The 14,440-nt window shown below is 34.5% G+C and overlaps 1 long non-coding RNA gene across 1 annotated transcript; it reads left to right on the top strand.

Annotated features, from left to right (window-relative positions):
• Nucleotides 1-790: 790 nt before the first annotated feature.
• On the top strand, nt 791-14,164 carry LOC140848445 (uncharacterized). The gene is made up of 4 exons (XR_012129333.1): nt 791-876; nt 7,982-8,059; nt 12,489-12,562; nt 13,904-14,164. It is a non-coding gene; the product is annotated as an uncharacterized lncRNA (long non-coding RNA).
• The last annotated feature ends 276 nt before the right edge of the window (nt 14,165-14,440 follow it).

Below are 14,440 nucleotides of genomic sequence, written 5' to 3' on the forward strand. Positions count from 1 at the left end.
TAGTGCCGGGAATAGTTAATTCAATTTTATAGTTAATGAAATATTTATGACAAGATCTATGAAAGGGAAATTTTCTTAAAGGAGTACTTCAGTGTGTGAGGGTGTGAACTCTGAAACAAAATTCCCAGGTTCATGTTTATCTCTACCATTTACCAGCTGTGTGACCTTTGGCAAGTTACAGACATGTCTCAGTTTGCTCATCTAAAACGTGAGGATGATAAAATAGGGCTTAGCTCAAGTGATTGTTAGGAGGATGAAAGAGGCTATGTAAAATATTAGAACATATCCCTGGCACATAGGGAGTTTGTGTAAGGACTAGTTCTAGCTGTCATAATTATAAAGGCACACAGGTTACAAACTAGTTTCCTGCAACTTTTTCAACATTTAAATATTGGAAGAATGATACAGATTTTTAGCTTCTTTTGATCAATAAAAAAACCTGGCTCTCTGTTAGCAGGGTTAATGGCCACAACCCTTCCCACTGCTGGGCCTGCTTCTCTCATTCAGTTTGAATTGACCTCCCTCCTTGCAGCCCTGGGAGAGGCACAGTGCCTTCAAGTCCATGAAGCATTAAGGAGCTGGACACCACGGCTAGGCATATTCTGCTCTCCCCTCACCTCTTGAAATTCAGCACTTTTTAAAATATGTAAAAGTGGCAAAGTTTAAAGAAAACCTAGTGAAGACTAACTCGAATTATTTTCCATAAGATCTGTAATGAAGTGTCTTGAAAATATTCTTTTTTCCCCCTTTATTTTACGTTCTTACAGTTCATTGAGTTTCAGCTGCCCTCGCTTTTGGCCCCATCCTGTGGTCATTCATTCATGTGCACTAGGCTCTTTGGTGAGAACAATTAAGATTTAGCCCTTAAAATCACAGGTAAGTAACACAAGATAGTTCCCAAGTAACACATACCCTCACCCATCTATTTTTAATACTTTTTTTTAAACCTTCGCTGTGCTTAAAGTGACACTTGTTCAAATAGATTCCTTTTCTGTAGATAAGACCCATACCAGCTAGTCCAGCAGAAAAAGAGTAACCATAAAAATAAATTCTTTAATGGAAAATATTAGTGTTGAAATATTTCATTTTCACACCATTACAAATGTTGTTTCACCTCATGATACTGTGAACATCTAGATTCTATAATGATAAGCACATCACTCATAGATTTGACATTATTTAATTTACCTGAACAAATAAGACCATTTTCAGTTACTTTTCTTGTCATCTGAGATAATGAAAGGAATAGTTCAAATATTTGTGGTTACATATGCATTAACACTCTGATGTTAAGGTGATAAAATTCTCAAATTTGTCTAAACTTGTATTGTGCTTTTCTTTATTATATGTATTATAAGATCTTAAGAGAGAACATTTTCCTTTAATTCAGTGATAAAATGTCACTCAGACTCATAAGGCTGACTCATTTTAGAATTTACTTTAGAAATGTGTTATACTGTTATACATCAAATTACAGATTTAGATGATATTCTTCATGGGTTTACTGAATTACAAGAAATGGGTGTGATAATAAAATGTTATACATTTCAGTATATTCTGCTTCAAGTTGTCGGTTGATCATTTAATGGTTATAACCATTTTTTTTCGTTATATGTGATAATTCAGAATAATTTTGAAGTTGACACTTTTGCACTGCTTGGAATATTTTCACTGCTTCAGTTTACCATAAATTATTTCATCCCTTCATAGTCTCTTTTAGTAAAAACACTTTTAATTATAATTCCTGCCCTGAAATATCTCAGGAAATTTCACTCATTTTGACACAAAGCAATAGCGGCATACTAGAACTTTTTTCAGGGATATCACTTTTCCACCACAGCTCTAGAAGTTTGACTTTTCAAACTTTGAGACAAGTAGAAAGATTGCCAAAGGTATCATCTTTATTGTTTGGCTTCTAATTTTACTAATTTAAAATTATTATTTAATATATTTTAGTTATTTTAAAGTAGATTTATTTTTAAAATGTAACCCACTCAATAGGTAGTAACATCATCTTTCAAATATTAAAAATAACAAACACCTAAGTATGTGTATGTGTAGTCTGCAATGCCTGCCCTCCATGTCTCCTTTTCCTATTTTGCTTCTGTCCTCATGTATACATCAGTAACCACTATGATTTTGTATTTTCCAGGGATCTTTAAGGAAATATAAGCCAATAAAAATTTATATTCTTATCTTCCACTACTTTACACAAAGTTGGCCTCCTACCCAATTTTTTCACAACTTGCTTTGTTAAATTATCAACACATCTCAGGATCTTTTTGCCTCAGTATAGAAAGAGCTTCCTCATTCTTTTTTTAGCTGCACAGAATGTTGTTGGATAGATATGCTATAATTTTTCAAATCAGACCCCTGTTGATGTTGTTTAGATATTTTCTCTTGCAAACAATGCTGCATTAAATTATATTGTTTATTTTCGCATGTGCAAATATAAGATATATTCCTAGAAGTGAAACTGCTTAGCAAAAGGTTGTATGTACTTGCAATTGAATATTTTTTTCCCAAATTGCCTTACATAAGCATTGTTGGCACAATGTTCCCACCACAATGAGTGAATGTATCTGTTTTTCCAATGTCTTGTCTATATAGAATTTGTTGCTAAATATTTAGGGTGTTTGTTAATCTGCTAGGTGAAAATTGGACTCATAACTTATTTTAAATTAGTATTTGTCTTATTGTGCAATTAAAGATCTTTGTATTTTATTTTTTATCAACTGTCTAATCAATGCATCTTGACAATTTTCTATGATTTCACTGTATTTTCTATTTATTTGCTAGGAAATCTCTATATTATGGAGCTTGGTCTGTGATATAAATTACAAATATTATTCTCAGATTGTTGTTTGTTTTGCTTATGTTATGTTTTGCTGAAGACGTTTTAAAACATTATATGTAATCAACATTTATTATTTTTAATTTTATGACTTAGAGTTTTTTAGTCACTTTTAGAAAGGTCTTCCCCACTCCTAAGTTATACAGGAATTTGCCCATATTTTCTTCTAGCACTTTCATGTTTTCATTATTTTTTGAAAATCAAATATTTTCTTTTCTGTTCTTTTCCTTCCTTTCCTCCTCTTACTTCTCCTCTCTTTTTCCTTCTCCTTCTACATAAGAAAATACAGAAGAATATTCCTATGACTTTGAGATCAGGGAGTCCTCTTCAATGAAACACAAAAGGCAAAAATCATAGTGGAAAAGAATGACAATGTGACTTCCATCAAAATAAAAAATAGGTACACTTCAGAAGAAACCACATATAAAATTAAAAGAAAAGCCATGATGTAGAAGAAAATAGTTGCCTCCATAAAGCAAAGTATAGGTTATTTTCTAGGAAGTAAAAAAAAAACCTAAAATAATCAGAATGAAAAACACAAACAACCAAACAGAAACAAGTAGGTAAAAGATTTGAACAGGCAATTTCACAAAGGAGGAAATCCAGATGATTAATGCACATACAAAATGTTTAAACTGTAGTGGTCAGGGAAGTGCAAACTTTTAACAAGATAGCTTATGTCTATGCACTAGATTTGCAAAGATTCTAATGTTTGAAAATGTCAGGTGCTGGGGAATCAAGTACCATAGATGGCTAATAATAGGAGTGTGAATTGTTAGTTTCTTTAGCAGTGTTTGCTAACATTTAAACCTTTGCTCTATTTCAAATTTATCTTGGTATATAATGTGAAGGATCTGACTTAAAATTGTTCAGTTTACTCCATTTCTCTCACACCATTTATTTAAATAGTCCCTCTTTATCATCCTGACTTGAGATGCCACCTTTGTCATATGCAGGCATACCTTGTTTTATTGCACTTCACTTTTTTTCACCAATAAACACTTGCAAATTGAAGGTTTGTGGCAACCCTGACTCAAGCAAGTCTTCCCGGTCCATTTTCCAATAGCACTGGCTCACTTTGTGTGTTTTTCTCACATTTTGGTAATTCTAACAGTATTTCAAACTTTGTCATTATTATTATATTTATTATGGTGATCTGTGATCAGTGATCTTTGATGTTACTATTGTGATTGTTTTGGGGTGCCATGAACCATGCTTATATAAGAGAGTGAGCTTCATTGATAAATGTTGTGTGTGTTCTGACTGCCCCACCAAACGGCCATTCCCCCATTTCTCTCCTTCTCTTCTCAGGCCTCCCTATTTCCTGAGTCAGAACAATATTGAAATTAGGCCAATTAATAACCCTACAAGGGCATCTAAATGTTCAAGTAAAGGAAGAGTCACATGTTCTTTCACTTTAAAACAAAAGCTAGAAGTGATTCAGCTTGGTGAGGAGGGCATGCTGAAAGCTGAGATAGAAGAAGATATGCCGCTTGTGCCAATCGGCCAAGTTGTGAATGAGAGGGGAAGTTCTGGAAGGAAATTAAAAATGCTCCTCCAGTGAACACACAAATGATAAGAAAGCCAAACAGCCTTATTGCTGATGTGGAGAAAATTTTAGTGGTCTGGATAGAAGAGCAAAGCAGCCACAATATTCCCTTAAGCCAAAGCCTCATCCAGAGAAAAAGGCAGGTAAGAGGCTAGCACAGAAATCAGGCCAGGTTTTGAAGCTGTCCATAAAAATGTTGGATCACTGTGGTTCAGTGAAAGAAGTCACTACTACAGATGTGGAAACAGCAAGAGGACTAGAATTAGAAGTGGAGCCAGAAGATATGACTGACTTGCTGCAATCTCATGACAAAAAATTATGGTTGAACAATTGCTTTTTATGGGTGAGCAAATAAAATGGTTTCTTGAGATGGAAACCACTCCTGATGAAGATGCCGTGAAAATTTGTTGAAACAACAACAAAGGATTTAGAATATTCCATAAACTTAGTTGATAAAGTCGTGGCAGGGTTTGAGAGGACTGGCTCCAATTTTGAAAGAAGTTCCACTGTAGGTAAAAGGCTAACAGCATTGCATACTACAAAGAAATCATTCATGAAAATAAGAGTCAATCAATGCAGCAAACATCATTGTTATCATATTTTAAGAAACTGGCACCGCCATCCCAACCTTCAGCAACCTCCACCCTGATTGGTCGGCAGCTGTCAACCATGAGACAAGACCTTCCAAGAGCAAAAAGATTAGGACTTGTGAGGCTCAGATGACAGTTAGCATTTTTTAGCAATGAGTTGTTTTTAAATTAAGGTAAAAAGTGTGTTATATTTTTAGGTATAGGCTGACAAAAGTTTTATATGGACTAGGAGACCAAAACATTCATTAACTCATTTTATTGCAATTTCCACTTTATTGTGGTGGTCTGGAACTGAACCTACAATATTAACAAGGTTCACCTATACTAAATTCATGTGTGCATTTGGGTCAGTTTCTGAATTTACCAATCTGTTCATGGACCTATCTACTCATGTGTCACTACCATATTGTTTTAATTGTTAGAGCTTTATGATGATTTAACATATTGAAAGGATTATTTTTTGTGTGTGTCTTATTTTTATTCTTGTTAATTTTTCTGGTGAGGTTTTTTTTATACATTTTTTTCCTTATACTGCCTTTGTATTTGTTTCTTTTCTATTAATTTAGCTGTTATTAGATGGGTTGGATTTTCCTAGACCAGATATTATCCGTAGGTTGCATTCCAGGTAAATAGAGGGTGGTCACCACTTAGAATATTTCTCCTTGTTTGCTGCCATAGATGCTGAATGCTTCCCACAACATGGCTTATAAGCACAATACTCCTTCAGAGTCCTACATTATCTGCTACTCTAAGTCAAACTGCTATCTGCATAGCTCAACACAGTCCTGCACTCTTGTTGCAAACACAGATTACAACTTTTGGATTTCAGAATGGTCCATTTTTAAAAGATGTATTTCACTGGTCTTTTTTGTGACCTATTGCAACACTGGGCACACTCACTTGCTGTGACACGACTCATCATTAACTCTCTTATTGCTTCTGCCCAATCATAATTGGTTTTTTTTTTTCAATTAATAGTTCTATTCAGGGATCTGAGATTATATGTTTGTTAGCTTCTTTGAAACTGTTTTATTTTTTTATTCTTGCTGGTTTTGTGTACTTCTTGGAAGAGCAGAGTGAGGGAGGATTCCTGACTTTTGCAGCCATGTTCTCACTAGAAATACTAGTGGTGTTTTTTTTCAGACATCCATTCCGACTAACACAGATGTGTTTGCAGTTCTGACCATGGAATGCCACTGTGTGCAGTAAACCACTTTGGGCTTTGCCCATATCTGAAAAGTCTGAAAACCCCACCACTGACTTCCTCTTTTTCATTAATCAGACTTGTCCTTGAAGATCCATTTGAAGTGTTACTTCTTTCTGGAAGCTTTCCCTCACACTCTCAGTCCATGAAACTTTTCTTTGTACTTGTATCTTATTCTGTGATGTTACTAAAACTTCATATCTCCTTAAACCACAACTATCTGTTAACTTGTCTGTAAACTCTATAGGGTTTTTCACCAAATATTTTCATGTGATGCTTCTTTAAGGTGCATTATGAAAACAGTATGGTGTGATCAGATAAGTTTTAGAAATAATGCATATTATATTCTGAGTCTTGGAGATTCACAATTTGCATTTGAATATTACAAATTGCAAAAAGTCCTAAGGAAAAGTAGACTGTTATGTTGCTATAACCCCAAGTGGCCCTAAAGCATTTGTTTATGAAACCCTATTTATGTGTGACATGTTACTACATTCTGAAAAGCTACACAAGAGCCTATAGTGAGGGTACTTAGGGAGGACCTCCCATTCTTAGTGCAGTGTCTGGAAATAGGAGCTACTTAATATTGAAAGAATGTTGAATGACTTAATCTATCTTACATACTACCTGAAATGCATGACTGTTTAGAAAAATATTTCACAAGATAGTTTTTCATCCAAGGGATCATAAATACATAAACTATGAAGAGTTCTCTAGGCTAGCCTTGAATAATAGATTTGACTTCACTGTTTGATGTTATCTTTGAGGCATGGGGGCAAAGAGCCTTCAGAGGAGGGTGAACAGGTTGTTTAAGGGACTTGGAAAACTTTTATATGGAGAATGGTGAGACATATATGTTTAGTTTGGAGAAGAAAATGCTAGAAAGAAAACTCTACAAATATTTGAACAATGACTAAGATATCCATTTCCAGCCAAAACTTCCACAGTAGAATGGAGGAAACACATACTTGTTACAACGTAATGAAATAAGCCCTGGCGGAGTCCTCTGGGGTTTGAGACAAGGGGCTGACTACTCTGCTTGCGGGGTGGTTGAGGGGAAGTCAGATTTCCCAAGGGGGCAACATTTGATCATACTTTCAAGGGTGAGCATGTTCGGAGTTCTTCATATCATGACACAGCCACCTTTAAAGAAAGGCCTGGTGAAAATCGAGAGTATTTCTCTGTATTGACAAACCATCATGTTTGAGAGTTGTTTCTGTCACCTGATCTACACTGACCACTTCTGAGTCATAATGTAGCAAGCAACGGCTGAAATGTATGAATTTCATGCATTATCATATGTTTTTCAAATTGCTGACTTAAATGTGAGTCACTGGGCAATATTTTTCTTTTCAGGTTTAGCAACAATTCAGCTGATTCTATTTATGTTTATCATTTCTTGGTGATACACTTTTTTAAAAGAAGGTGACAAATTCTGTGGGATCCAATAAAATTTTGATATTAGGTGGCTCAGCATATGACTAAAACACTTACAGTTTTCCCTGCAACATCTTAATTTTACTAACAGGTCATTCTGTGAGAGAAGAGAATTCAAAATTTCCCTTTGACTCATTGTAGATTACCAGAGTCATCAGAAGGGCTGAACATATTCAGAAAATAGTTTATTTCACAATATTGGGGTAGTGATAATTATATTTAATCAAATGAAAATGGAAATAAAAATAATTTTAATCAGATTTGTATCAGAAAATAATTAAATGTTAAATTACATATTTCTAAGAAATATTCTCATCTATGTAACCTTTTTTTGTTTTATTTTTAAGGTTCCAAATAAATGATTTTGTTTTTTCCATGCTGAACTGACAGGCTTCACTTGTTGTTTTGGAATTTTACTGTGCAAGGTACTATTTAATTTTTTTTAAGATCCTGAAGATAATTGTTGTTAAAAATTAGCATAAACTGGTTACCAGGGGAGACTGTGGTATATGCTTTTCTCAGGACATGTAAAAACCACGTTATCTATCTGGGCAAGTTGAGAGATGGTCTGCCTGCTCTGGAGAAGAGTTAGCTGACCATTCATTCATTCATTCATTCATCCAGAGAATATTTTGTTTGAGTGACTATTACTTATAAAACATTGGAGGTTCTCATTATTTATAAGATGTTGTAAACATGTATGTGAAAAAGGAGCTAATTTGTTGAGCATTTGTTAAACAAGTCACCTCAGAAGGCAGTGCAATTTAGGAGAAAGAGTATGGGCTTTAGAGTCAGATTGATGTGGGTTTGAATCTGGGCTCTGCTAAGCACTAGCTCATAATATTTGACAAGTTATCCAGTGTCCTGGTTTTGAATATCAAAAAAAGATAAAACTTATTAATACCTATAACATGTCTCATGCAGGTAGGCATTCAACAGTCACTATTACAACCCTGCAAACATGCACAATTAATATAAATGTTAGCTTATTTTCTCCTGTTCTAGTAAAGACTAGTCTCATTCTAAGACTATTTTGAAAGCATTATGGAATGTTGACTGATAAACAATACCATGGAATAATGACTGTTCATAGGTATTCATATGTAAACAGTTTGAGTAGATGTTCATAATTGTTTCACATTTTAAATGGCAGTTCTGGGTGTGAGCCCCAAGCCTGCTTTTGACATTGAGAAAAGAAGTCATTAATAGTGTTAAACCCCATTTTAACTCTTATGTTTAAACATTTTTATGTAAATAAAACAGTTCTAATAATTATTTTCCACTTATTTGAGAAAAAAAGAAACAGATAAGTTTAATCAATTCTTTTTACTCATCAGTGTTTTCCATAACTTATAAAACCTCATCATTAAACTTTATGACAACTCTTTTTCATGTGTGTTAGGAGTTCATGTTTCCATACCTCTCAGATACTTAGTTTCTGATATTTTGGACATTATATTCAGCTGTTCACCCTTCATATTTGGAAACAACTTGTATGGAAATAACATCTAAAAAGTGTTCTATAGTCACATATGTCCTTTTCCATCTATGTTGATAATTGAGCAATTGCAAGGAAATAACTTCCAATATTCTTTTGTCTGACAAGAGACCAGTACAGAATCAGACTAGAGTTTGAAGTGGTTTAAAAAACGCTGGAACACTTGAGTCCTGGTCATTTGAGGACTACAGAATCTAATTTAAATCAGAGGGATTTCAATTACTGAAAATAAATCTGGGTTTACTCTAATACTGACTTGGGTTTATTCCAGGGTCCTAGTATCATCCTCAGCTTCTCTTTCAGAGAGACCAATTCCTTAAATGTTTATTCCTAGACTTAATATCATAAGCTTCATACTGAGGGATTATCTACATTTATTTGGATTTTCAGAGACCTCTCCTGACAGAATATCTGGTCCTAGGAACTATTCTTTACGGGTTTGGTGGTAATTGTGGGGTGTTTCAGCTTTGCACTTTCCATTGGCAACATCTGCTTTTCTCATATGCTTTATATAGAAAAGCTATATAGAAAAGATCTCTAGAGGAAGCAAAATGCCCTTATTCCTTTCCTGGATATTTTTTAAAGTATATTTTCAAACTTCCCTACTAATTAAATTCTTCCTTTTCCTTTTCCTGTTTAAAATTGTCATTGTGTTATGCAAAATGTAGGCCTTGATTTCAGGGAAATGGGCTACATTATCATTTACTCCTTGAATTGTCAAAATAGGAAGTGATTCCCATATAAGAAAAAAAATGCATAAAATCTGTGCTCTTTTTCAAAAATATAGTCAGCAAAGTTCAGTATGAAGTAGAAGTTGGAGGCTGTGGAGAGGCAAGAAAGACGTCAGGACATACTAGCCTGTTATTCATATGCTGATACTTAATCTTTGCCTAGCGATTTTAAAAATTACAATTGTTACCTAAGCTGAAAATGACACTCTAGATGTTTTGTTATTAGCTTTGTGGTCCATTCAATCCATTTTTGGGCCTGATCATTTTTGTCTCCCATGTTTGCTGTCCAGGTTACTAAGTACCTTACCAAATAGGTTTCCATAATCATCCAGCTCCAGGTTGTTCATCTATAATATTTCTCCACATAGTCTGAGGGTTCACTACTGCTGGTAATAATGGTGTTTTCTTACTATCTGTATCAGCCATTTTAAAGGAAGATTCATCATTAAAAATGCCATTCTAAATTTTTAAAGTTTCAGGATCTGAGTAATTTTTCTTACATTTGAGTAAAAATTCCATAGAAAGAAATCAACTATACATCAATTAGAATATCCATAAAAGGCAACATGCTTAAATTTACTTTTAAGGAGCATGATGTCAATTTTAAACTCCATGATATCAATTTAAGAAGAGATTGTGTTTTAATGATCACATAAGCAATTAGTAGAAGCCAAGTCAAGTTCATTGTGATATACGATACATTGACCATATCTTAATTAAAATACAATTTCTGGTTAGAAAACTAGCTGAGTCTCCCAACTTGCCTTCACTCAAAATTATTCATAAAAATGGCTTTTCTAGATTTTCTTGCCCTATGATTTACCTCTAAATTATTTTGCTTTTTTATTATATGTAACCTCCAAATTTTTAATGAAGTGTTAAATGATCTTCAGCATTTCTAGCCATAACAGCCAGTGTCTTTGAGAGCTTACTTTTGCCAAACTACTAATTTAGAACTTTATATACATCAACTCATTTAAACAACACTAAACTACCATAAAACAATATCATTATCCTCATTTTAAATTTGTGAAAAATTGAAATACAGGGAAATTAAGTGATTTATCTGAAGTTGTATGGACAGTGGTTAAGTCTAGGATTCAAACCCCCATCAGCCTGACTCTGTCAGCATTCTTATCATACTAGATGCCAAATAAGTAGTAAGTTTCAATTTTTTTAAATGAACAATTTGAAAGTTGAATGCATTATTTTCATGTTTTAATGCAGAAAATAAGTCTGTGGAAAATCATCATTTGGGATTGAGAATAAAATTTTAGGAGGTTTGCAGACATTAACAGTTGCTTCTTATTTGTTAAACATAGAATTTGTCAACAAATTTTATTGGATAGACAAGTAGACAAGTGACCATTCTTCTTAGAAGTCTGTTTAAAATAGTTATATATATATATATATATATATATATATACATGTGTGGGGAAAGGGGTATATGGGAGCTCTCTGTACTTTCCACTTAATATAAAATCACTCTAAAAAAATCAAGTGCATTAAAAAAATACATGCATATTTGAATGGTGACTAAAAATGTTTGAGAGGAAATTCTTCTTCAAGCATTCTTAGTCCTTTCCCTTGAAGTGCCTCTAAGGACAGAGGAAAGTGAATTTTTATCTTGGGGGTTTAGTGTTTTATCATTCTGGGTCCAATCAGGAAACAGAAACTACATAATTTAAATAGGAAAAGTTCAATATGAAGAGTGATTATAATAGTGGATTGAAGTAATGAGAGATCGGTTAAGAAGTAATGATACTTCTGAGAATGGCAGGTATAAGAACCAATCACCACCCACAGGATAAGATAGGGCCTACAGAGTGTGCAAAGAAGACACCCAATATCTGTCTGACATCCAGATATTATTGGCCCTCTGGATGGCAGAGAAGTCACTATGGTGCCACAGCAATGGAACGTACTGGAAATTAGTCCTTGAGAATTATGAAATCTGCCCTTTACAGTACTGGGAACTATTCATGGGGCAGTGTCTCACCAGAAGTATGCTGCTGCAAAATCACCCTTGGAGGGTGCCAAGGAAAGCTGCCGGCTGCTGTGCACCACAGGAGCCAAATGCTGGAGGGGAGGGTTGGATGTGCTTCAGAAGTCCAGCCTTGGGTGAGCCGCCAGCTCTACGTGAGCTGGGCCCTGAGGAGGCTGCATGCATTGCAGGAACTTGGAAAGTAATCTGCCAAAACCAGGAAGAAAACCACTTTTATGGTTCAAAGTCTTACTAACTTCCTCTACTAGAAAAGATCATCATCATGTTGGCTGACATAGGAAAAGTGTTTAAAAGGCCCAGATTTGTTTTCAAAGGGCAGGCAGTGAAGGAGGACTTTGGAGCACAGAAGCAAAAAACTGATAACTGGCACAGGGGCCACAGCCAAAAATGGTTGCCTTATGAGTGTAATTTTTTTGGAAGTCTGGTCAGAAGAGAATTTGTGAGAAGAAACATTTTGGACAGGTTTGTCCTTCTCTGTGAATTCCAGAGTGACAGCTGGCTATGCTTCCTTGATATGCCACTTAACTAGCTTTCCACCCTGCTGTTCCATCTGTCATGTATCTAGTTCTCTGAATTTTCACCTCTTCCTTGATTTAATTCCCACCTTGCTCCCTTTCCAGTTATCCCTGTCATGTTCCAACCCCTGCTCTGGTGGCCTTGGAGGAGATGAAATACCTCCCTCAATCACCCACAGGTACTGCTCCCAACCCCAGCAAAGTGACTGAATACTAGCTTTTAGATACAATTGCTTATATACTACTTATTTAGCACATCCTGTAAAAAAAAAGGAAAAGTATAAACAGAATATATGACATGGCATAATGCCCATTCATGAGCTGGTCTGACTGATACACAGGTTTGGAGAGATGGTGGTGATGTTGCAGAAGTAGGTATGACCTATAGATTATGATTCTGCACTGCTGGGAAGAATTAGAATCTCTCAGTTTAGTCCTCAGTCCTCAGACTCAGTGCTTTAAAATTTTTTTTTTTATTTTGGTATCATTAATGTACAATTACATGAGCAACATTATGGTTGCTAGACTCCCCCCATTATCAAGACCCCACCACATACCCCATTACAGTCACTGTCCATCAGCGTAGTAAAATGCTATAGAATCACTACTTGTCTTCTCTGTTGTACTGCCTTCCCCGTGCTCCCCACCATCTACATTATGTGTGCTAATCATAATCAGTGCATTTTAAATTTCATCTCAGACACCCCTGTAGTTACTTGCAGGGCCCCCTCTCCCAATATGGTTTGATTTATAAGTTAGAAGTATAATGTGTGGTTCTTAGTACAGGCCAAAAAAATTATTTTTAAACCAAAAAGATGAATAAAGGCAAAAGAGGTAATTTTCTACCCTTCCTAAGAGAGCCAAACTGTATCAGTTTGATATGTATCATGCCAAACATTTTTCTGTGGTCTTAAAAACAAGTACTTATTATTTTAAATAATCACTTATGTATGTGTGTATTTATATGTAAAAAATATATTCCCTTTTATGGCTTTTTATAAAAATGTTCATCCTAGATATTCCACCTGGACTGTGAAAGCAGATACAATTTTTTAAACAGCTGCATGATACTCCACATTGTGGATATACCAACATGCCTCTGATGATAATCAGACTGTTTCTAATTTATTGTCACTTAAAGTAACACACAGTAGAGATTCTGCAGCAAATATTTTTAATTTTTAAGATATATTTGTAGTACTAAAAATGACTAAGGAAGAATTTATGACAAAGGGCTTTAGAAAGATGATTTTTCTTGCAACACTGTTCTTCCAACACTTATTCCTACTTTCACTTTGTTGATGAGCATGTTTGGACTTTTTTTAAAAAGTCCTTCTAAAATCATAAACTCAAGATGCTTATAACTTGTCAAACATTATTTATCAAAGAATAATGTTAGGAAACATTTCTAGGACTTGGTTCCTAAAAAGTCACATTGAGAATGATTTAATATTTTGTGAATGAATCTATTTGAAATTCACTTCGTAGATTTTTAATGATTTATTCCACTATCTTTCCAGAGATGGAAGCTATATTAATGCTACCAGTAGAGAAGAAAGGAAAACCTGAAGGGAAATTGGATTTTCAGGAATGAAAATATAAAATGCTAAATAATTTAATAGCATTTAGGTGATGATTTTCAAATTTTAAGTAACTTCATTTTATTTCACCATGACATGTATTCAAGCTGGATGAATGTGACAGATGCTGCACTGATACTTACTACAAAATTACCCAGTAGCAATTTATAATGCAGACTTTCTTATATTAGTAACATTTGCACTATTTGTACGAATCAGTGTGTATTCCTTTTCCTAAGTGTCAAGGCTTTTCCATGAGTGAGACTTAGCCTGTAGCCACCCTTTGTTTTTAATTAGTCACTTAATAAAAATTTGAACTGTTGGTCCTGATCTTCAATGGGTTATTTCAGTGCTTATAAATAATACTGTTTTATTTTTTTCCCTTTCTAATTATATGAATTCAAGAAACTTTGGCTTAAAGTAAATTAGGGGAGACATATTTGGACTGATATAAATAGACTAGACATTTATATGTAC

The sequence above is a fragment of the Manis javanica genome, chromosome 1, assembly GCF_040802235.1.
Source record: "Manis javanica isolate MJ-LG chromosome 1, MJ_LKY, whole genome shotgun sequence".
Lineage (NCBI taxonomy): Eukaryota > Metazoa > Chordata > Mammalia > Pholidota > Manidae > Manis > Manis javanica.